Source organism: Lampetra planeri, chromosome 7, assembly GCF_965212315.1.
Source record: "Lampetra planeri chromosome 7, kcLamPlan1.2.h2, whole genome shotgun sequence".
Classification (NCBI taxonomy): domain Eukaryota; kingdom Metazoa; phylum Chordata; class Hyperoartia; order Petromyzontiformes; family Petromyzontidae; genus Lampetra; species Lampetra planeri.
Window position 1 is genome coordinate 16,203,757 of NC_136113.1, and position 24,036 is coordinate 16,227,792.

General features: G+C 48.3%; 1 protein-coding gene and 3 long non-coding RNA genes across 11 annotated transcripts in view; 1 reads left to right on the top strand and 3 right to left on the bottom strand.

Moving 5' to 3' along the window:
* On the bottom strand, nucleotides 1-11,377 carry LOC144720080 (uncharacterized). Its single transcript, XR_013585702.1, has 2 exons — nucleotides 9,560-11,377; nucleotides 1-9,450 (listed from the first exon to the last, which is right to left on the bottom strand). It is a non-coding gene; the product is annotated as an uncharacterized LOC144720080 (long non-coding RNA).
* KIAA0586 (KIAA0586 ortholog) overlaps nucleotides 1-24,036 on the bottom strand; it is a 187,257-nt gene that overhangs the window by 123,591 nt on the left and 39,630 nt on the right. The gene's annotated exons all lie outside the window — the stretch shown is intronic.
* The window catches only part of LOC144720079 (uncharacterized), a 21,841-nt gene continuing 7,332 nt past the window's right edge, over nucleotides 9,528-24,036 (top strand). For 2 of the 5 annotated variants that reach the window (XR_013585697.1, XR_013585701.1), the window contains exons 1-3: nucleotides 9,528-10,448; nucleotides 14,286-18,678; nucleotides 22,812-23,071. This is a non-coding gene — a long non-coding RNA (uncharacterized LOC144720079). Of the gene's footprint in view, nucleotides 10,449-14,285; nucleotides 18,679-21,272; nucleotides 21,315-22,811; nucleotides 23,072-24,036 lie in introns of all 5 variants that reach the window. The other 3 variants (XR_013585699.1, XR_013585700.1, XR_013585698.1) reach the window with 3 other exon arrangements.
* Nucleotides 11,662-23,909, bottom strand: LOC144720081 (uncharacterized). Of its 2 annotated transcripts, none has more exons than XR_013585703.1 (2): nucleotides 14,250-23,909; nucleotides 11,662-11,808 (listed from the first exon to the last, which is right to left on the bottom strand). It is a non-coding gene; the product is annotated as an uncharacterized LOC144720081 (long non-coding RNA). The 2 variants fall into 2 exon arrangements; XR_013585704.1 differs by having other exon boundaries at nucleotides 14,237-23,909.

Consider the following 24,036-nt stretch of genomic DNA (forward strand, 5'->3'; position numbering starts at 1 on the left):
TTGTGTGACAGAATCAGAAACTTTATTTAGACCGCAGGAGGAATCCGGTGAGCTATGATGCTCTTTTTTTCACAGATCTCCAGTATGAGCGAGTCAGCAAGTCACAATTCAGTTTGTAATGTGGATGGGTGACACCGGTGATGGAATTGCAGGCGAGGTGAAGGAGGGCAAGCACTGGCTATATGGGGCGATGATATTATTAGTTGATGTCCAGGAATAAGATGTATTGTGATATTACAAGACTTTTGAGTGATGGCCAGAGCGTGGGGAGAACATCCAGCAGTGAACAGAGCATGGCTAATGATGCCAGAGCGGATACGTCAGGAACCCATTTGCTGTACTGTCATCTCCTGGCCAACTCCCAGCCCTACACCTACAACCCCTGGCAGTGTCCGGCCGGTGATCACCCTTCCACGTGCTGTACTAACCAGACTGAAATCCTTCCTTGGCTTAGAAGAGAATCCCGATGCAGGACCGTCCAGAATGTATTTAGACTCAGTGAGGCTTTCCTGGGTTAAAGGGCATTACTGTTGGCACTAACGGCATGCCCAACACTGACGAGGCCCAGATGTGTTTACAGTAGTCTTGAGGACACTCCAGTTTCGTGGGTAAGGGATCAAGAGAGCAGTGCCCCCCCCACCCTCCTGCACCGTTCTCAGCCCCCCACCAGCAACAACGTCCATGTGAGGCCGCTCATTACCGAGGAACAAAGTGGCTAGGATCGCGCGCGCTTTCATCTCCCCCATCAAACAACTTCTGAAGACCTTTTTCCATTTTGCCTCTTAAATAAATGCCACGGAGGCGCGTGCGATATCATCTCACGAAGCCTCGAGCGCACAACAATACACAGCACTGAAACACGGTGAGGAGCTTGGTAGCTACTGTTACTGTATTTGGGAAATAAGCGGTCTGCGTCTGCACGTAAAAGTAAAGCCTTTAGTCAATCAGCCTATGCACTGTATGGGCCTTTCAAGATATACAGTGCATGTTTATTCTCACCAGTATTTGTTGAAGCAGGAAAATCCTCGGGCGGATTTTATTTTCTGAATATCATCAACAGCAACTGCTTGATCTGTTAAGCAAATGCTGCCGATTATTGCCCGGTTACTGTACATGCACAAAAAGCCAGCCACGAGAATAACACGTGGCCCGTTCAGACCAAAGCAGCAGAACTGTCCAAAATTCTTTACCATCTTAATCTTTTGACGTTAATTTCCAAGGCGGGCAGTTGTAAACGTCACCGTAAACATCACAATCCATTCTGTGTCCACCAATTATAAGCATGCCTGCCTACCCACCCCGGCGCGTTGGCAGCGTGATGCAAAACAACAGTCGTGCCACGTCGACAACTCATGGCACCCTCTCGCTCTGGGTCAGGCTCCAACAGCACTTGGATTGCTATTGGCTTGGGGGTAAGACCACCCCCATCGATGCAGCAGCCTCGTGTACCCCACTAATCGATGCACGCAATCTTGTGCAAGGGCAGTTTGCTGTTTTTTTCACGTAGCCGGTATCAGCGAGTGCATGTTGCAATGTGCTTTGCGGCAGTCCCGTGCCAGCTTTATAAATATGCAACACGTGCACTGAGCCCCCACTTCCTCAGCAACCCCCCCCCTCCCCAAAATGTATTTATCTGCCCATTTCTCTTCATGTCTCTCCCGTGTCTGTCTATGGCTCTGGGTATATCCATGTTAACCGCCTTATCTTTCTCTTTCAGAGTGTGTTCATGTTGAATTGTCCATGTGTGGTGTCTGCCTCTCATCTTCTTTCTCCCTGTAGCTCCCCTAGCCTCTGCTTCTTTCTCTCTGTATCCATCTCCGCGTGGCCCTCTGAATGTCTTTGAATCCGTTGTCTCCACGCGTCTCTCTCTCTCTCTCTCGTTATCTTTACGTCTGTTTCTCTCCTTGATCATCAACATACCTCTCTCTAGGGATGGCCGAATCCAAGGTTTTTGGAGTCGATTAGAATAGACTTTGTTGGAATCGATTTCGATTCCAAATCACATTAACTGAAAAACACATTTCTTTATTTGCCTACGGGATTCTTTTTTTTTGCCAGAATACAGGTGTTAAGCATTAAGTGATAAAATGGAACTATATACATAAACAGAACATTAACTAAAGGTTCTGAATAGTTGGTTACTGAATGTGAATTAAATACTTTAGGATACCAACATATAAACATATAGAAAAATGTAAGTATTCAATAATAATCAATAATCGCAACTCACACGAAAAATAACTACTTTATATATATAAAAAAACCTAACCAATTAATAATAATTCACACCTGTAACTACATATCTGTTTAAACCGGACCAATAATCATACATCACACACGAGCAATTTTCATAAAAACCACCTCAAACCCAATAATTTCTCCTTCAAAGGCCAGAACCGAGTACAGGAAGAGAGGTCGCCTGCTTGACCCTGAGCGACTGTGCGAAATTAGCTCATCTCCCCATTGGGAGATCATCATCATCATCACCCTCCTCCTCTGACTGATGTCGCTGTTTGTCTGCCCACAGCACAACTGCTGCTGAGTAGCCTTGGGAAACCATATCACATTTCTACCCTTGTGGTACCCCCTTTGTCCATTAACACAATATATATATAGCCGTTCAATTATAATTACGCACGTTGGTAGAGTGTTTACACTATGAGACATCTCCTTTACCAGTGGCAAAATATAGTGATAGGTTTTTACCCTTTCAACTGGTACAAAAACTGACACTTTTATACAAGGCATCATGTTAGCAATAACCACAACACAAGCAGTCAAAATGCAAACAAAAAGAAAACTCTGATAATTATAATGATATGCACTGTCCTTGAAGTTGATTGGTCCACACCCGAGACATCTTTCCTTAGAGCCTAGTCTCCATTGGTGTTGGACCAGATGACGCCAAAAGGCGTACTAGTACAACTTCAAGGACAGTGCTTATCATTATCAAAGTTTTATTTTTGTTTGCATTTTGACTGCTTGTGTTGTGGTTATTGCAAACATGATGCCTTGTATAAAGGTGTCAGTTTTTGTACCAGTTGAAAGGGTAAAAACCTATCACTATGGTAGAGTGTTATTAATAGATATTTGGTGAATTATATATTTTCAGTTTACCGTGACCACTCGTAGATAGACATACACATATACATACACATTGCAGGGTGTGCTTTGAAAGCATGCCGATTGTTCTGCCGGGTGGGACATTTCCAAGGTGTTTCCACATCGGTGACGTTCTTTTGCTGAATGCAGCACAAGTTATTTTCTGCAAATGTCACATTCCACCTTCTTACGCGTTTTGTCAACACACGCAAAGTAACGCCACTCACAGGTGATGACATTGTCTCTCCACATTACCCCTGCCGCTGACGCTGCCGTCGAATTTCCCTGGCCACGAACCACGTGATTGACACTCGAGACTCGAGACTTCTGATCGAGTTGCACAGTTAGATTCGTAACATTTCGTAACATGTAACATTCTAAATGTCAGATGATCACCAACAGCTGGAAAATAAACTCGTGTCTGTGAATTTTATAAATTAGTTTTTTACATATATTAAACTATTGAAAAATGTTTTGGGCACTTCCGATTCATAGAGCTGAAATCGATTTTGGGGTTGGAATGGACTCCAGTTCGTACAGAAAAATAGTTCTGGAATGTTCCGTGTATGCGCTTGAGAAACAATTCTTGTGGGATCGACTCCCCATCCACACTTCTCCACATCCCACTCTCCCCCACCCTGTGTTTGTGGACGTTTCTCTCCATGCCTCAGTCTTTCTCTCTCTCTCTGGGTGTCTCTATACAGAAGCCCATTTACGGCTCTGACAGCAGCAATGGGCAGCTTGCAACTGTTGCTGCATCGTGGTGACGCTTGGCAGCAGTGCACGGCGGCTGTGTTTGTAAAACGACAAAATCCCACACACACAACAAGCTTAAACTAATTTGTGCTAAATGTACTCGATAGGCTGGACAAACATTGCCCGCAGCGTGTGGGTGGAAGTTCAGAATATTGCAGAGGGCGTTTTTATTTTTGTTTTCCAAGAAAACGTTATGTAAACCATGTCAAATGTGTATTTACATTAATGAATAACAGGTTTATTTATTAATGGAAAGTGCACTCGGCTACCTTTAAAAGGGTTTAGGCAAATAAATAATTAACCAACGGGAGGGAGGGGTGGGTGGCAGGGGGGTGGGTTAGCTGGCGCATTGTCTAAGAGCTCCCTGGCTCCGTTCAGAATGGCCCAGGTCACAGCCAAGCGCAATGGACGATCGACGGAGCCTTATCCCTCTAAAATACCCCACGCACTGCTCGGCCGTATTATTTCTTATTCCTTGACTGCAAGAATTGTGTTTTTTTTTCTCCAAATGTTCCACCCAAAACAACACCACTTTATCTTGCGTGCGGTGGCAGCAGTGGTTAGAGACTGGGGCGTTGCATGTGTTGTCCAGCTCCCAAGTGTGTATGTCCGCTGTTGTAATGTGTGTATCCATCACACACACACGTGTGTGTGTGTGCGGGAGAGAAGCAGTGGCGCAGTGGTTTCCACACTAAAAACCCGGTGACCCGGGATCGATTACCAGCCATGGATAACATCAGTGCCAAGTTATATCTGATCCATATCGTGTCCTAGGTATGTTGACTCCGGCTAGAAATAGTACTTGATGTGCGAACATCAACACGGAGAGGAGACAAAGCAGCCGGGCATGGTAGAGGCCACACCACCCCTCATGCGCTGTCCTGGCCTTAATAGATACTCGCCAACCAGCACCTGCTCGCACACGCATGCAGGCAGGGTGACAAGGGGAGTGTTTGTGTCTTTTGTGCTGTGTGGCACAGCGGTGTGCTTTCACGAGCGGCGAACAATCGCAGCGACTCGAATTCGATTCTTGCTGGCCTTGTGTTCCGCGTGTTGTCCGTGCGCACTGAGCGACGGTGCTTGTCTGTCCATGACAGTCGGGGAGACGCGTCAAATTCGAATGGCGTGAACGTTCTGACCTTCCCTGGAGCACAGCAAAACAGCGGGCGTCTTTCCAAGCCGCCCGCCCCATGAATAAAACATCATCGCACGCCCTCACGGAAAGTTGGTTGAGAGCCAAGCGCCAACAAAAACACTGGGTTTTTTTTGGGGGGGGGGTGGTTGGTGGTGGTGGTGGCGGTAGCCTGTGCTTTCCAAAACGGGCTGGCATTAAACAAAAAGCACCGGCCTCCCAAAATGCACGCACCAACAAATGAGAGCGAGGGCGCTACGTGGGCAGTTGTTGTTCTTCTATCGCCAAGCGAGCAAGACTAAACTGTGTTACACTCCTGCAAGAACACGTCTATGGGATGCGTGCGAGCGGTCCCCGTTCGTGTCGCCATTGTAGGTGGAGGGAGAGCTTGAAGGCAGTCGTATTTTTTTTTCTGTTTTCTAGAAAGGCGATAAAGAGAACCCGCTGTGGGCGCAGACACCCAATACTGTAAACACACGTCCCAGGCTGATTAAAGTACACGCCGTGTGTGCGAGCGAGAACGAACGCCGTGGCGTCTCCCCCCCCCCTTCAGCCTCTTCTACTGTGCCAGAATTGGCCCACGATGGATCTTCTACGTGGCCAACCACCCCAACACGCGACTCCCACGCATGCATCTGCACCGCCTGTGAGCAGGTCCATTATTCTCCACCACTCGCCAAACTCGCTCTACACGCACACCAGCCTCTTGCCATGCATCCATACAGCAGAGGTCGCAACCGGGTACCCGATACCCGTACCCTACCCGATACCCGGCTACCCGTACCCGGCCGGGTACGGGTAGCCGTTTGCGACCCTGGTGCGGCCGGGTACGGGTAGGCCGTGAGTCACTGGTGAGTAACCGCTTGTCACTCATTTCGGGTAGGGTACGGGTAGGCTGGGTACGGGTACCCATTTGCGACCCTGGTGCGGCCGGGTACGGGTAGGCCGTGAGCCACTGGTGAGTAACCGCTTGTCACTCATTTCGGGTAGGGTACGGGTAGGGAACGGGTACCCGTACTCGGCCGGGTACGGGTACCCATTTGCGACCCTGGTGCGGCCGGGTACGGGTAAGGAATCAAAACCCGTTTGCGACCTCTGCCATACAGCCACCCATCCCAATCACCTTCATCCAACCATACACCAATCCATCTGTCCATTCATGTACCCCAATATCCATGCATCCCACCCTGTATCAATAAAGACAAATCCATCCTTGTCCCCATCCATCCCTCGCTCGCTCGCTCGCTCTCTGCATCCACCCCATCTTTCCATTTAGCCAGTATGTATCCATACACTCATCCATCCTCAAGTGATCTCCTTCCCCATTGCCCTGCCCATCAACTCTCCTACCCAATCTGGCCTCCCTCCCAAATCTCCTCCTCATTGTCCCTGCCACAGCTTTCCCCATTCCCAATTTAAACAAAAACACAGAGCCCTCTCTGCAACACCCCCACCCACCACTCCCCAAATCACGTATCGAGCAAGAGCTCGCCGCGGGACATCAGACGGTTGGAAACATCTGGTTCGAGTTGGCCCAAGGGAGGCCTCGGCTAAATTTAGGGCCATCCACTCGGTCGCACGCTCACGCGCGCACGCAGCTCGCGTGTGTCCAAATCGGGGCAAAGCAGAGGGGGTGGGTTGGGGTGGCAAGGAGGAAGAGGGGAAGGTGTGGGTTGTTGTTGGTATGGGCACGGCGGTGTAGGCGTGGAGTGGCTTTGCTGCACAGCGGCAGTCCGGCTCTGCTCGCAATGAGAGGCGGCTGGTTTGGAGTGAAACGCACTCGAGCACGCGCGCGCGCGCAGCTGCGGTCGACCGCCACAGGCCCTGCAGCTTGACTTTTCACCCACCTTCACGCACGCGGCCGTGCCAGCTGAATCTATAATTATAAAAAAAATCCACTTGTGGTTATTATCAGCAATGGTGTACATTCCTTTTTTATCCACTGCTGGATGAGGTGCTATCCGTGCGGGTCGAGGGGGATAGTTGACCAGAGTTCACTATAATAAAGGTTTTTGGGTTAGATCGCGTAAGTATAAATGTGTCGTGACCTTCCACCACACGACAGCCAGTAAGGTTTATCACATCACGCGCTAATTAGTTACTTCAGCCCACCGGTGTGTTGGAGAGTAAATCCACAACGTTTACACGACTCCGGTGTGCGTGGAGCGGTGAAGGCTGGGAGGTGGGCCCATAGGAGTACTGTACAGTAAAGCAATGTGTTGTTTTGCAATGCCCATGACGTGGCCCCGCAGCCTGTTACAACCACAACAACCACCACGATCAACAGTCGGGTTAAGTCCGGCTTGGCTCTCAAGATCTAACGAGTTCTGGCGTGTTTAGGATGATTTGGTAATCGGCGGAATAATCACGACATCTTTTGTTTAAACTTTCCAGGAGAAATCCATAATAGAGTTTTTTTGGGTCAGATCGCGTCAATATAAACGTGTCGTTAAACCCGCCACCACACGACACAGCCAATTGGTAAGGGTTATCATGTAAACAGAACATGCCAATTCGTTACTAGTACAGCACACCGGTGTGATTTAAATCTAATCTGGCTGTCGCCTGATGATGCTAGTTGTAATTACTGGCAAAAGTCGTACTCGAATTGTAAATGTTGTGGATTTACTCTTCAACACACCGGTCTGCTTGACTAGTATCGAATTGGCACGTTCTGTTTACGTGACAAACCTTACTAATTAGCTGTGTCGAGTGGTGGCGGGTTTAACGACACAATTATATTTACGCGATCGAACCCAAAAACCCCTATTATGGAAAATATTGGTTTTGAAAGCCTACGTGTTAAACTTTCTAGAAGCTGCATTCAGAGTATGAGGACTCCTTTTCATGAGGTTCCTGTATCGGCATCTTTGGCCAGTTGCACTTTAAGATGTTGATTAGCGTGGGTTAGCAAACCACAAAAAACACTCCTATTAGTTGATAACACCTAAAAAGCAAGGTTTTTTTGTATCTTGGTAAAAACTAGTTTCTCTAGTCGTCCACAGGTCCACACAGACAGGTTCATGAACCCGCTTGCTTTACTGCCATCTCCGGGTGACCTCGCAACCCAGCGGGCTTTGGATTGCTGCTGACCGGCCCCGAGTGGGAATCTGTGAAAAAGAGCTTCATAGCTCATCGGATTCCTCCTTCAGTCTAAATAAAGATTCTGAAAGCTTGCGTGACGGATTGCAGGACCCAACTCTCTGCTCCTGTTTGTACAGTACAGTATTTGTGTTTTTCTTAAATCGAGGAACTTTCGACAGTTGCGCAAATGCTATGTGCTGGTTAATATTGGAAAATAGAACAGACAGGAACGTGTTTCTTCACCATTATCTAATGGGTCTTCGGTACCAATGTTTTTTTTAGAAGCATACGTTCAAAAAGGAAAATCCTAAGCGAGTTTTGATCTCTCTGACTTTCATGGGTTGGGTGTGGGACTTATTTAGCTTGGGAGAGAAGTGAAAACCCATCCAGGATTTGGCCTCCCTTAAACAAATGCTTCTGGAAAACATTGGTCCTGATTGCCCATCAATATTATTTTATCCTGGTGATGAAACAGACCATTCTCTGTTTATTTATTATGACTCCATAAGCCATATCTGCGCTACGTTACAAAAACACCCCCCCCGGTGCACATACCTCTATTAAAAATGTAAAACTTCACACATACAAGAGGATTTGTAAAGCCGCTCGGCAAACCCCAGTCTTGTTGTAGAGTTGTGTGTGCGCGCGTATCCAGGGCTTTCATTCTTCTCAAACTGTACGTGTGTGTGTGTATGCGTGTGTGTGTGTGCGTTTGTGTGCGTGTGCGTGTGTGCGTGCGTGGAACGGTAACAGAGTAGTTAGCGCCTCGGGAATGGTGGTTCGTGCACTTGCATTACGAACCCAGATACCTCAGTTAATTTCCCAGGCACACGCTCAAATTAGTGGCAAGTGATATAACGATTGATCCTGGGCCTCTTCTAGATAGGCTCACCCTGGAAATTAGTATCATCTGGTGCAGTAACATCAGAACTGGGGAGACAGAGGCGGCCACGTGTAGTTCTTGCCACACCAAACCCCTCGGTGTGCTGTGCTGGCCTTAACAAGTCCATGATAACAGCATTTTCTCCAACAGTCGATGTGGCTACATGTGGGATCTTGATCTTTGTGTGCCTGTAAAGTGCCACTCCCAACAGACACCAGAGTGCCATGTGACACCACCTCCTCTTGAGCACCCAACTCATCTCTATAACTCACAGTAACGACTTACTTTAAATTCTGTTTTTGTACCTATAGAATTCTTCTTATTATTTTTATTATCTTGAATGATGCGATGGCCCATTTGTGGCGGCATATTTGTGCCAGAAGGGCACCACATGTTACCCAACAATAAATTGGCTTGACAGTGAGTGTCACACGCAGCACACCTTTGCCCAAGGTAGACACTGTAGGTCGTGTACCGGGAGAGCATCTTGTGCCTGGGGGGTTATGAGGTATAATTAGAGCTGCAACATTTCGTCTAATGGTAATCAAACTGAAGACAAATTAAAATTAGTCAAATTCAGTGAAAATATCTTACAGATTTACCAGTCAAGCCATCTCCAGTACACAAGCGTTTTGCCTTGAATGAAAACACAGCAACAAGTAATGAATATTCTGCAAAGCTGACAGACCCGTATAGTATAGGTACAATTGTTAGCGACTGATCGATCACGTGATGTCATCTCCAGCAGTGGTGGTCACAATCTATTCCTTAAAATAATGATACATGTGGTACCAAACACAATCACAACATTGCTATTTTTGCTGTTACTACCAGGACACAACTGCGTGGCGTGAAGAAAAAAACTCGTTCAATTATTTATACATTTGACTCGGCACAAACTATATGTAATTCATTACGCATTTACAGGGGGAGAGAAAAATAGAACACGTTTTATTTCGCAACGTAACTGTAATGCCGGAACATGCCTTCGTGGTGCGCCATGCTAAAACAAAATTCACAGCAGCCTGTGCTGTCACTCAGATGACCTTCAAATTCTGCACACTATATCCAGTCTGTTGCACCATAGCTGAACCGCAAACAAACAGGTACCCTTTGATAAAGCAAAGAGCGCAGAGATTGCACGTACCCATCAATCCATTAGGAAACAACCGGGCAGAGCCTGTTCCTCAAAACACGTGTCCAACGTTTTGAGCGAGCTCACGATGGGGACGGAGATAGCGAGCGATGGAGAGCGCGCTTCACCGTGTCCCCCATGAACCCCGCACTTTGCATCTCCCCGTGTCCTCGGGACCCCTTTGGGCCTGGCGGTGGTACGGGCAGTGGGGGGGGTCACGGTGCACAGTCAGCGACACCAAGCAATGACGTGGCGCAGGCTTGCACCGCTGGCGGTGGACGCCTGCGTGCCAAGCGTCCTCACTTCGAGAAGCACGTGCCACATGGCCACCGCGAGATTCTTCACTCCAGAGCCGGGTGGGTGAGGGCGGGTTGGTGCTTTTGCGGCTACGACCGCTCTCCTGCAATGTCATCGCTCGCTTTCGTGTCACGCACAGTGGATGAAAGTGGTCTTGTTGTGTATGCTTCGGATAGGAGCAGCAACTTCTTTACAAAGGTACAGAGGCCACTCGGTATTTTTACCAGCTCAGACTCAGAAGAAAATGACAGGTAAAATCAAGCAACGAATGAATGAATGCCATTTATTTAACTTGATTCCAGCCCACTAGCTTCATTGCGTATGTGGGCGATGGATAAAAGTGTTGAGAAGTGCACAATAATTATTTAAGATATGAACTCATGCTTTTGACAAATGTAAAATATGGTGCTTAAGAAGAAGCTGAACCGGATCGTGCAATGTTTACTTGGACGCGTGTGCAACTTTATCAGGACATACTTGTACCAATTATACACAGGCGTACACACGGCTCGGTTTTATTTAGCAAGTGGCTTTATAAATAAACCCCGTTGATAAAAAAAATGCACACTCATGCACACACATACACTGTCCTGTGCACGCAAGAACACCGATTTCCATGGCGGTAGCGATGGCGTGCTTATGCACCAACACACGTGTTGAATAAGGAGCTTTTAGCCGTTTGTGAATCGAGGCGTTGTCCTTGAATAAGCACAGAGCGTGGCTACGTGGCGTGGCAAGGTAATGACAGCAGACGATCCCCGCCCATCGCCCCAGCCCTGCCCCCGCTGCCTCAGCCCCTAGAGAGAGAGCTGAGGATGGCGGTCAGGAGTGGTGGGACGTATGGCTATGGGGAGGGGGAAGGGTGAGAGGACGGAGCCAACAGTAGGCAGCTCCATCCACAGCACACCGAGGGGCCCCGTGACTCACGCTTCCTGTTATTGCGGCTCGCTTGCAAAAGGGCCGAGCTCAGTGGACCCCCCCCCCACCACGTTACAATCCCCCCCCTCCACCTCCCTCCCTCCCGTTAGTACACCCCCCCCCGCCTTCCCCACTCGATCTTGTCCAGAGTTGCATCAGATCAGCATGCGGTTTTCTTGAGAGAAAGGAGGAAGTGAACTAATGCTCTCCAGTCCAACAACAAAAAATACAAGACCCACACCCCTTGCTTTTGCAGCTACGAACACGTGGCGTGGTGCATTAGAGCAAGCATCCGTGCGCACGCACTGCTGCAAGCAAGCAAGCACGGACACGCAGAAAACGAGACAGGAAAGCTGCCGTCTGCGTCGGGTTTATTTAAATATGCCATCGCTACCAGTTGGCAGAACGACGTACAATTGAGACTTTGCGTTTGAACGTTGTGGCCCAGGCGTCAATGTTTGAGTGCGGCCGTGAGCGTTGCTGCAGCCGTCTTGTCCCAACCTCACCGAGGAGAGAGAGAAAAAAACCGAGAGGGCCACATCTCTTGCTTAATATTAGCTCCAGTGAAGCTTGGAGGGTACGGTGGAATGTTGTTGCCTCGGGATTCCGTGAAGCCTACTTGTGTTAAGTTTGCGTGCGTTAGAAGTACGATCCGAGAGTGCGTGAACACACACACAGACACAAGCACCCGTGTGCAATCACGAATGCGGGCCGCATTATAAATAGGGCTCCGAGCGAGTCGGAGGAAGCGTGTTCCAGAAACCGCTCGGGAAACTGCAGGAGGGAGGGGGTCTGGGGTACCAGTGGGGTCACGATTTTAAGTAATTCATTAATCCTTACAGTCCCCCTTAAATATGTTTTTCTGTGAGAGAGCTCACGAGTCTAAACTGGAGCAGATTTAAAAAAAAACTCCCACGCTCAAGTTCACTACATCTTATTTTGCCCAGAATGGCCCAAGAGAATTTCGAAGCCGTTTTAAGGATCCGATTACTTTTGCGGGTCTGACTAAGCAAGTCATCCACATGCGTAATCGTGTTATGTATTTATAATCGTTTGCTATTATGAGATTTAGAAATTATGGGATAATTCGCGCAGTGTTTAAAACTCGACTGAACCGGATGAACCCGGACAGGAAAAAATGGGCCGCGTTCCACTTCTTAGCCGAGTCGCACTGCAGTGGAAGGTTCCTCTCCTGGTGAGCGCCTATTAAGGTCACAAGGGGTAGTAGCAAGGGGGAAGCCACGCCACAGACGACTTTTGGCGACGTACTGGTGCCAGGTACTAAATTTAAGCTCCCTTGGCCCAGTGGAGTATTATACACCAGCGGCCACTTGTAACATACAACACATCGAGTGATATTTTCCACCGTACACAAGAGAGGGCTCACGGAACAAACTGAGCGGGGCAATTTGCCCTTCAAGCGTTTACGCAATCGGCCACAGATACCGACTCCAATTGTTTGTGTGTGGCCACGAATCAAACTCCGTTCTTTAAGAACAAATGTAGTTTTCCAACGGATAAACGTTTCTGCACACACCTTTCGGCTCAACGTCAGTAATAACAATACTCTATAGCATTCAACTCTGGGTAATTACATAGAAAATATAAGTGTGGGTATTATATTTTTTCATACCAATTTTTTTCATACGTCTCTCAAGATTTCGACTATACTTCGCATGTGTAGCTATCACATATTTTAGACATTAAAACATAAACCAATTTGTATTACTGTAACACATAAGTGCTGTTGAGGCGAAATGGTAGCAATAGTGGTTCATTTACTACGCGATTAACTCGTTTTCCTGAGTTGGATTCTCGGCCATGGCCAACATCCGTGGCGAGTGATATCTGAACGTGGCCCTTACACCAACCCGCACTGACCTACGTGGTGAAGTATGGTTAAACAACCCCCGTGACGGACATGGCGTGGGGAGGTCTTGAATGCTGTTCATGAGTCATGTTGTTTAATTGGTTATCAATGTTTTTACACAACTGTATTCTAGTTTTCACACGTGGTTGCAGCTCCGTGTCTGCCCTTGTTTTCTCAAGGTCTCACTTTGTAAGAGAGACATGTTGTTGTCCCAGCGGTATCTCACCTGGCTTAAATAACGAATGTGATTGCCATGCCCTGTGGCAGTCTTGGCCAAAACGAAACTTCCACAGCTCTGCGCAAGGGGCTTACGCGGCAGTACTGTACACACGCACACACTCCTTCCTCTATTTAGTCAGGGAAGTCTGAACATAAAGACATAATTTCTTCAAAAGGGCCCAAGCTTGCGATATTTGGTCAATCCTTAAGTGTTATGTTGCGTGGTAGAATTTTTTCAAAAGGGCCCAAGCTTGCGATATTTGGTCAATCCTTAAGTATTATGTTGCGTGGTAGAATTTTTTCAAAAGTGCCCAAGCTTGCGATATTTGGTCAATCCTGAAGTATTATGTTGCGTGGTAGAATTTTTTCAAAAGGGCCCAAGCTTGCGATATTTGGTCAATCCTGAAGTATTATGTTGCGTGGTAGAATTTTTTCAAAAGGGCCCAAGCTTGCGATATTTGGTCAATCCTTAAGTGTTATGTTGCGTGGTAGAATTTTTTCAAAAGGGCCCAAGCTTGCGATATTTGGTCAATCCTGAAGTGTTATGTTGCGTGGTAGAATTTTTTCAAAAGGGCCCAAGCTTGCGATATTTGGTCAATCCTGAAGTGTTATGTTGCGTGGGAGGAAACCACAGAGCCCAGAGAAATCCCACATGGACGTGGGGGCAACCCCCTCTCGGACTCGGCACAGGTAGAGCAACAACATCCTGTCCACCGACACATTCAAGCGAGCATGCGCTAAGTGGCGAGCTGACGCCCACGCTTATACCGTGCATCTCGAGCGTTAAACATGCCAATTCCAAATATTTGCTGTGCGACAACACCACCACCACCTCCATACCTCCCTCGCTCACCGAGCTGACGAAAGAAAACGTTCGTTGCTCGAACAGAGTGGCGGTCGCAGTGAAAGAGCCACGTGGAGCTACTGCTGTTTTGGGAACGGCTGCACCGCAGACGCGCATCGGTGGGGGCATGCGCACACCCACGGCCTTACACACCACGTGGCGGCCTGCTCACCAACACCCAGGACAGAGGCGGCGCTGATCGGGGCAAGCTGACATCGTCGCGAGTAGCGGCCAGCATGGAGTGGACCGCTGCTTGCGCAAGGGCAGAAAAAAAGAGCGTTACGCCATTCCCTGTTGGTAAACAGCGCTTTGTTCCCCTCCTGCCAGAGATCGTTACTTCACTATGTGCACAGTCTGCTTATCTTTCCTTCCAACCGTTGTAAAAAAAAACCTGCTATTGCTCTTCTGAGGTCACACACCAAACACGTGGCTTTTTGTGCAGGGTGACGCACCAACCACTGAATGCCACTCAGCCAAAGACCGTACACTATTACAAGATACAAGGTTCCCATGTAATCGTCTTTGCTCTCCACCCACCTGCTCAGCAGATTTATCGGGTTTGCCGACGCACTGAAACTATGCGGCTTGAAAGAGAACGAGCGAAACATGTAAATACACATTTGTGCGTTCACGTGCTATGGTGTCACGAAGCACACCCATAATTTCTTAAGACAAAAGCCGAGGGCGCATTGGTGTCTCACAAATCTTCACAACAAAGAACTGCTTAGGTCCCTACCCCGGCTTCAGCTCAACCGTTTGCACTTCTCAAAACCAGGGCTGCTTAAACATCCTTGGTGATCTGCATGGCGCACACACCGATATGTATTTTCCAACTGTTTTCCCACCAACAAAACTTTGAACATGTTGGTCTGCTCAGTCACGGGAACTTTTAAACCGCTGCATACTTGTAACTCTCACCAAATGTTCACAAAGCCTTTCTTATTTGCTTGTTCGCCGCAGAAAGGTTGGCTTCCATGAAGTTTATGGACCCCTTTTTACAGTCCCACTGTTTGGATGAGTCCAAGCTTCAAGGCCACATCACCATTATCAGTGTGGCAGGACGTTGTGTTCTTTGACCTAAGCTCAGCCATATTTAACTCATTTCTGAGCAAACACAACTGATTACTTGCAGCTCCCAGGAAGAAACCCACAGAGGCTGTAGTCAATTTTGGCTACCACGCATTTCCCCAATCACATTTCAAGTAACTCTTTCAAATATTTGAATGCACCACGTGAATAATGAGCCGTTGCGTGTGTTGCAGGATATACGTTTCACGTGCACGTTAATGTGATAAAACGAACTCTGAATGAGTCCGATACGCAACTCCTGTTTAAAATTGGGGGACTTGTCTTCCAGGGCCTTTTCTCCAGGGTTTTCCCCACGACCCGTCAAGGCAGAAAACGGGATGCACGGTAGTGACTGGTGGTCACCATAAAAAAAAAACTTTAATGAATAGGTTCCCCACCGAGTGACAAGTTCAGTGCTTCTAATTAATTACTGCCGCGATGGTGGGGAACCATTAATGGTCCTTTACAACACGAGTGCACGCCCGTGCGCCGAGCACTCACCAGCCAAATCCCATGCAATAGCAGTCAGTGGTGGTGCTTTTCACTTTGGGCCGGTAAGCGTGAAATGATATACAAAGGGGGCTTTAAGTATCTCCTCCCCACCAACTTTCCAAAGCCAGAGACACCCCTGCCTGCTGCAAACTCTGCTCCAATGCTCATGCCTTCGTCCTACTGCGAGTCACAAGTTTGGAATAAATCAAGAGGCTGCTGAGATGCTTGGCTGGACACCGAGGGGACTACACGTGCTTAGTGCGCCCCATGTTGTTTACGTTCAGACAAGGGCCATTTCAGTAAACTTTGTCAAAAGGCAAGCGAGCATGCATCACGCAGAGCAGAAACAGGATGACCTTTCACTCTGCCAAAACATTCATTAGGATACAGTATTTGCAACAGCGCACCTTTAACGCTGTGGCCTCATTTAAAACTAAAACAAAACTATTTTTTATCTTACCAGGTAAGGCACACTGAGCTCTTTTTCAGAAGCGACCTGGCCACAAACGATAGCTCAACGAAGTGGCTTATCACGTGGAAATGTATAGCAGCTGAATACTGTAAATGCATGTTTCTAAATGTGGAGGGAAAAACTGGAGGACCCAGAGAAAAATACACGCAACCACGGGGAAAACATGCAAACTCCAAATATAAAGGCGTCGAGGGGGTCGGGATCGTACCCACAACCTCCTGTATACCAGGCGAAGTAGTTAACATCTTGCGACCGTGGCACCCATTTGCAGCGGGACCAGGGCAAAGTATCACAAGCTACCGAGGACCCCAACCAGAGCGAGGAGGCGAGGGTTAACATACACTGCGCCAATTTGGTGCAATCGATTGTGCTTTGACGTGGGTCCTCGCGCAGGGATTTTTGTGAAATCGCTTCCGAATTGTGCCTCGTATCCTGACGTGGTGATATCGCAAATAATTGACCAAGGATTGGGGCAAGCAGGTTAGTGTAACTCGGTGAAATCTCTGCTCAAACGTTTAGTGAGCTGCCGATTGCCACCAAATTGCCCCATGTGTCTTTGGATTAGTGTGCGGCTATTTCTGCGACTGCTGGAACCGAGCGACGAGAATTAATCGATGGTCCGCATGTCGCTGCAACTATGCAACCCAAAGCTGTGTGCAAGTGACTCTTCTGTCGGACCCAATGTACTTTCTGACACCTCGCCAGTGCACGCAAGCAATGACCAATCAACTGGCAGTGCTCCTCTCTGATCAGCCAAGCCGAGCCGACTGGAAGGACTTTGAGACCAAAATGCAGTGAATTTTGTGACCCTAACCTTGACAGAGTTAAGGGTCACAGAGACATATGGCGCTCGGCTGTTTATGTTCACTCTTTGGCTACACCAGTGTTAATAGGTGACTTAATACCATTGGGGCTGCTTGATAAAAACGGTCATGGTCATCCCTCCATATTGTGCTCAAGTCAATGCCGGCAGAGCTTCCACCTTGCATATATTGTGCTACACGCACGATCCCCGACACAAATCTCAATCGTTTCTCTTTACAGATTTAAGCCTGCCCGAGACGAACAGTAAACCAAGATCAAACTCTGCCAGCTGTTATTCTTTGAGGAATTATTTTTGTCTGAAGGGCATGAAGAGATGAGCCTCCGTTTCTTAAAATTCACTTGAAGAGAACCTCTCTCGCACGTGATGGAATGCCCCGCTCTCTCTTCTTGCCTTTGGGATTTCTGCATAACATGACCTTGAATGTCCTCCTGTCTGGTTTCTGGAAGTAGAACTAGTTAAAGCGAGCTAAAGTGTCAACACCCAGTGCTCGCTCTTATCTGTCATGGGGCTCACGATCTGATAGACGGTCTTTTTGCTTAACCTCAAAAGACCCTACAGATTTCGATTTAAAGCTTTCGTGACTGCAGGGATTCATCTTCTTGGTTCTTTCGGTAAAGTCAGCAGTCGCAGAAATAGCCGTGACTTTACCGAAAGAACCAAGAAGATAGACCCTACAGACACATCTCGAATGGACATATAATTGACAGTTACAGATGCAGGAAAGTAAACGCGAGTGGAGACTAACTTGGATGAGATTAATCGATAGACCGAAGCAGCCAAAAGGAGAGAGATAGGCAGACCGACTAACCACGAGCACACACGTCGTTAATTAATGTAAATTATAACCAATGCAGTGTGTGTGTGTGTGTCACTGCCTTATGATTCACACATTTCACGTTACGGCTTCCGTGTCACAGCTACACCCAACCAAACTGACACATCCTCCTGCAATACCGCTGGCAGAGTAATCAAAAACCACCCTACTGTATTTCATAAGCGCCACAGCGTTGACTCGCAGATGCTGACTCTACACATGAATGTCGATCTTGGCAAGCAAGAAACATCGGGCTGATGTCACCCGACCAACCGTGCTAGATAAAACGGATGGCGTAATGCTGTCTTTGGCTATGAATAACACTTGCAGGAATGTAAACAGGGTTTTAATGCAAACACAAGGAAGCGCAGGAGCTTCGCACCGAAAACAAAATGTGAGCAATGTTCGCTTGAGATCAGGGACGCAAGTGACGTCAACCGAGTCGACAGCTCCTCACTCAACTCGACGTCCATGCCAGTCCACGCACTCCCACAACCAGCTGTCCGGAGAAATTCCACACGGCTTGTTTTCATAACATCCTCCTCCCCTGCAGCCCCACCACCACCACCACCTCACCCTTCAGAGCTGCATTATAGCCCACAACCATCTCACTTCAAACCTCAACTCCTCGCCACAACGCTCTCCCCAAAACACTCCCCAGCGCCTCTGGCCAGAGGTGACAAAAAGGCATCAATGGCAGGGGCGTCTCCCAGACGATGATCATGCTCCGCTCGCAGGTGTGTCACGAGGCCAACGGGGCCGGCAGGTGGGTGGACGGGCGGGCTGGGGCCTGCCCCGCCAAACTCGGATTCCTTCATACCTCGGGGGCCGTCGCGGCCTCTTGCAATTAAGTAACACTGCGGCGGTGACTCATGACAAGCGGGCAAGCCGGCGCATGGAAACTTTGCGGCGAGTCTTTGCAAATGCTCAAAGCCAAGGTGTGGCTGAGAGAGGAAGCGGGCTGGGGCAGGAAATAAACCGGTAGATGATGAGAATGCGAGGCCGGGCTCGGGCAATTTAATTGTCGGTGTCTTGCAGAGAAGATGTTAGGGGGCTCAGGCCTACGGGGGCCCAAACCGCAGTGCAAGTCGCAGCACGCTGGGGACACGCCGTACCATAACATAATCGTCAACCGCGTGCACATTAATGGCAGGCGCAATCCGCGCCGGTTTGTGCCTGATCCTAGCCCCTCCACTTTGGGGTTTGTTTTGCCCAAGTTACAGGGGCGCCGCTGTATTGTACAATCACTGCACGCCGGGTGCACAAGCAGTATTTGACATCACACGTGCGTAACACTTTGGGTGTGTGGAGTGATTAAAAACGATCCATCACACCGCCCTTGGTCTGACCCAGGTTGCAAACTCTTGTCGTTATAAAAAAAAACCATGATTACAGCTTCCACTTGACGGAAAAAGGAAAGTGTTAAACAAAACGCACCTACGGAGATTTGAAAAATGAATTGCAACTTTATATGTCGATGCAACAAATTACGTGGATTGTTTAGGTTTTTTTGAAACAATTCATTTGCATGTTCGGTATGTTTTTTTTATTCCATCAAGAGCCTCTTTATATGATAGATGGTGAAATATGAAACGGCATTGAGCATCAACTGCACGATACAGTGTGCGAGTGAAATCCATAAATACAGAATGCTAATGTTCCAGTGGCAGCTGTGTCCGAATGGCGATGTAATATCGGCCTGTGCAGCTCACGGTTGAATCGCGCATTAATTGTGAAAATTACCAGTTATCTTCATTTCACTGAATAAAGATTCATCAGACCTCTTTATTCTGAGCTGGGCCAAATAATTATGCAAGAGAGAGAGAGACACGGCAATTATGTGCACATTGAAAATCCCCGCAGCGAGCACGCCTGTGGATATACTCAGCACATTTAATGGGCTGGCACGACTCAATCACGCCATCCTCATTCATTTGCCCAAAAAAGTTGTGGTGGGGAGGTAACGCCACCACTCCTATACGTGTTGGCAAAATGAATGAGCACACTGAATCAGAATCTTTATTTAGACTGGAGGAATCCGATGAGCTATGATGCTCTTTTTCACAGATGTCCAGTATGGGCGGGTCAGCACTCAACACGGAGTGGAATTAACAGCAAATTTCCACGGCACTTTGAACCAGATGTACAGGGTCCAGATGTCTTGTGACCCCCAAGGTTTATTTAAAACAGAAATGGATATGCAGAGGGAACAAAATGTTAGCGGGGTCAATTAATTGGGGGGGGGGGTCACAAGACATCTGTGGACCACCGTGTACACAAGCCCCAGCTCTCCGCATGCACCTCGTCACAGCGCACGCAGCATTGAGTCCATCCTTGATTGCTTCCCGTTGTTTTGTTACAAGGCATAACATATCTCGCCATCGTCATCTCTCCCGTGTGTTCTGTGCACGGTCGGGGCATTGTCCCGCAACGACCACCGTCCAGCGCTGTTCCCAAAGGGCTGTTTTGCTGAATGCACATGCTGCCTGTTCGCATGCGGATGGGAAAATGGGTGAAGCAGGCCCGGACACTTTTAAGAGCAAATGGCCCAACGGGCTGCCGAGTTTAAAACCTGACAGGGCTCTAGGATGCCTGTGGAGGAAAGGGGCCTCGAAAACATCAATTGAAATATACCTTTTTGCTACATTTAAAATCACTGACATTTGGCTGAGGTGTTCAGGTCAACGCTCAGGCATGCTTTCTTTACGTGACAAACCTTACTAACTGGCAGAGGTGTGGACTCGAGTCATGTGACTTGGACTCGAGTCAGACTCGAGTCATGAATTTGATGACTTGCGACTCGACTTGGACTTGCATAACAATGACTTTGTCCCACCTATGAGATGTGGACTCGAGTCATGTGACTTGGACTCGAGTCAGACTCGAGTCATGAATTTGATGACTTGCGACTCGACTTGGACTTGCATAACAATGACTTTGTCCCACCTCTGCTAACTGGCCGTGTCGGGTGGTGGCAGGTTTAATGATACACATTTATATGTATGCGATCGGACCCAAAAACCTCTTATGGATTCTAAGGCTGCGTTCAATGTGGACGTAATCTGCTGAGAAAATGGGGCAAAAATCATAAACAAACAATAGCGCGCACGTGCGTGTGTGTATATGTATGTGCATATTACCACAAACTGTCCAGGTGTGCAATAAGATTGATGGGTCGACACGGCGGCGCGTTCAGACGTGGTAAGCCACACTCGGGGTCTGTGAGCTGCTTGGAATGCGTGCAATGTAATGAGGCACCGATTCGCCAGCGCAAGGCAGCCTTCGAAAGCCACACGGACACAAGCCGTAAACAGCTGAGCATCACACATGAGATTAATCATGAATTGTTTTAACCCACAGACGCTTAACTTTGAAGGCAGCAGGGGACTGCGTTTGACAAATGTAAGCTAATTGAAGAGTGGGTGCAAAAAATTTACATCGTAAATGCTCGGTCACAAAAATAACTTGCAGCGCCCTGGGCTAGTAGCAATCGCAAACTTTGTCGCCAACGTTCACGCAAACGCGAGGGTGGTGAAATTAACATTATCCAGATTGCGATTATGTCACGAATGAAGATAGGCACGGGCAAGCTGAGGCCGAGTGTGAACAATGAATGGCCTGTGAAACGATCTGAAACGTCGTAGTGAGCAAGGCCTACACACGGACAAGCAGACGGGTTGCGGTTCAACACGTATATATATATGAACTTCTTTCGCACCGTATATAGCCAACCGTGCTAATCGGAGCAATGAACAGCGGTGGCTGGACGATGGGTGGGTGGGTCGGGTGCCCATTTGACGCATAAGCGCACGTAATTAACCCAGGCGCAGCCAGGGCTATAGAAACCCTTTGGAGCCCAATTCCAATAGGGGAGGGTGGCTCAATTTCTCAGGCTGCCGTGTTAGTGGAAAGGATGAGCCGGCCTGGATTTTCCAGAGAGTGCTGAGGTCAGGCGTGGCTGACAGATTCAATGTGGGCGCTGCCTTGGAGAGACCTCATTCATTCGGCTTACTGTGCTAGGCACACCCGGGAGAGGGGGCTTGGGGAAGGGTTGAACCACAACGCACCCGCACGCACACTGCGCGTCTCCATCCCGGTGTTGCTCACAAAAAAAACACAAACCAGTTGTAGTGTCTTGCTGTCTTTTATTCCCTAATTTTATAATTTACTGCCTTTATTTTTTTTCTCAAAAAACAATCTTTGGTTATGCTATTAAGAAGCTCACTGAGCATGCTCAAGTTTAATGTGACTTGTTCAAATGCTCTATGACGAATCAACAACGCGCTCGATTACATTAAAGCGTTTCCTTTTTTAACCGACCGAAAGTACACACATGATCTCTCTAGACTCTAGTGCTAACACACAATGATATATTCTGCAGTGCCTGGGAAATGTGCTGCTAATCCACGACGCACATTCCCCCCATTCCTCCCGCCGTGAACACAGCAACACAGGCAAACGTTTCTATGGAGACTCGAGCAAAAAAAAATTCATACGCGACATCGGGTTTTTATTTGCAGATATATCTATCTTTTTTTTGCATTATACGATCAGACGAAATTAGCGGCTCTTGCACCTTTTTGGTTTGCCACATCAAAACTTGGTAGGTAGCTCATCTTTTCATTTTCCTAATAAGAGCAGCAACTACAGTGGCACCCGCTGCGCAACACGTACGGCGAAAAGCGCCACGCTCATCTTTGAAGCACCCCTGCTTCTCGCTCATTACCGTGGCAGCGTAATTTGTCTGGCACGGCACTGACTCTCACAACACAGCCTCGCGCCGTTCCCATTAACAATCCTGTTCGGGGTCTCTCTCTCAGTCCCCTTCCCTCCCTCTTTCCCCTCGCCTCCTCCACATATCCATCGCTCACCTCCCTTCCCCCCCCTCTCTCTCTCCAGCTCCCACACTCGCAGCGGGTGAGCCAGAGCCAACTCATCGTGCCTGAATCGGAGCCAGATGCAATTTCTTGCCAAGCGAGCGGGCAGGCGAGCCGGGGGAGGCAAGCCGAGCCGCAGTGCACACGCGGTCCATGCCAGAGAACTCGGAGTGCGTGCCCGTTCGTGGACAAATAACGCGCGCGTTTGCGAAACTGCAATCATCTCCGGTGGCTTGAACGTGGCCCAAGCAGGTGACGTGGGCCCTGTTGGACCACGCAGCGGTGGGTTGACCTCCCCAACCCCACCGCCCCCAAGCACGGCTCCTGCTCCTTCTGCTCAGTAAATTATTCCGCGTCCGTTTTTAAAAAATAAATTATTGATTTTATGAATTAGGAACCGTCGTTTGCTCGGGATCAATTTTCAAGATAATTACTAATTTATCATCACGTCGCGGTAACTTTGAGTTGAAAAAGAGTCCTATTCGTTTCACCGGCAATGGTTTATTTAAATATAAAGTCAGCTGGTTACGCAGAAACTTTGGGAGGGTAAACGTAAGGTTTTTTTGTACGTGGCTCAGGCCAAACTGGCTTTTTCTAGAAAAAAAAGAATCGTGTACAGCAGCGAATTGATCATTAACGTCAAAGTTTCCCATTAACGAAAACTGTTAGTGGTTTGCAAGGCACATTCGAAACGGCAATTTTCTCACATGCGGTTGTTCAATAATAGACATGGAGCGTAAGTCGTCGCAGATTTCCACACGCGTTTCTTTTCTGTAATCGTCAATGTCGGCTGGATTGAGTTGGAAAGATTACACACAACTGTCAACAAAACCAGAATGAAATTCCACCCACCCCGGGGGAGAGGGCCTCTGATTGCGACACACAAATAGCGTGCACCGGCCAAACGAATAAGTTTCCGAACTGCATCTCCACAAATGTCAACCGCACAGAAAACAGAAGAGGAAGGCAGGCAGGCAGGAAAGCTTTCTGCAGGCCTGCAAACATCAAAGCCACGGCAGGCAAGCGGCCAGTCACATGGGACACTGGGAGCTGCGGCAAACTACAGAAAAACAAGGCCCTCTTTTTTCAACTCCACCCCACCCCTTGCAAGCCATGCGAGCCAGAGGACCCCCCCCCCTTACCCACCACCACCACCCCCCTGGGCACAGGCACGCACGCTGCTCACCCCATATCGCCACCGCCATCCCGACTGCCCACGAACCCCGGTCTCCATTGGCCAACTCCAG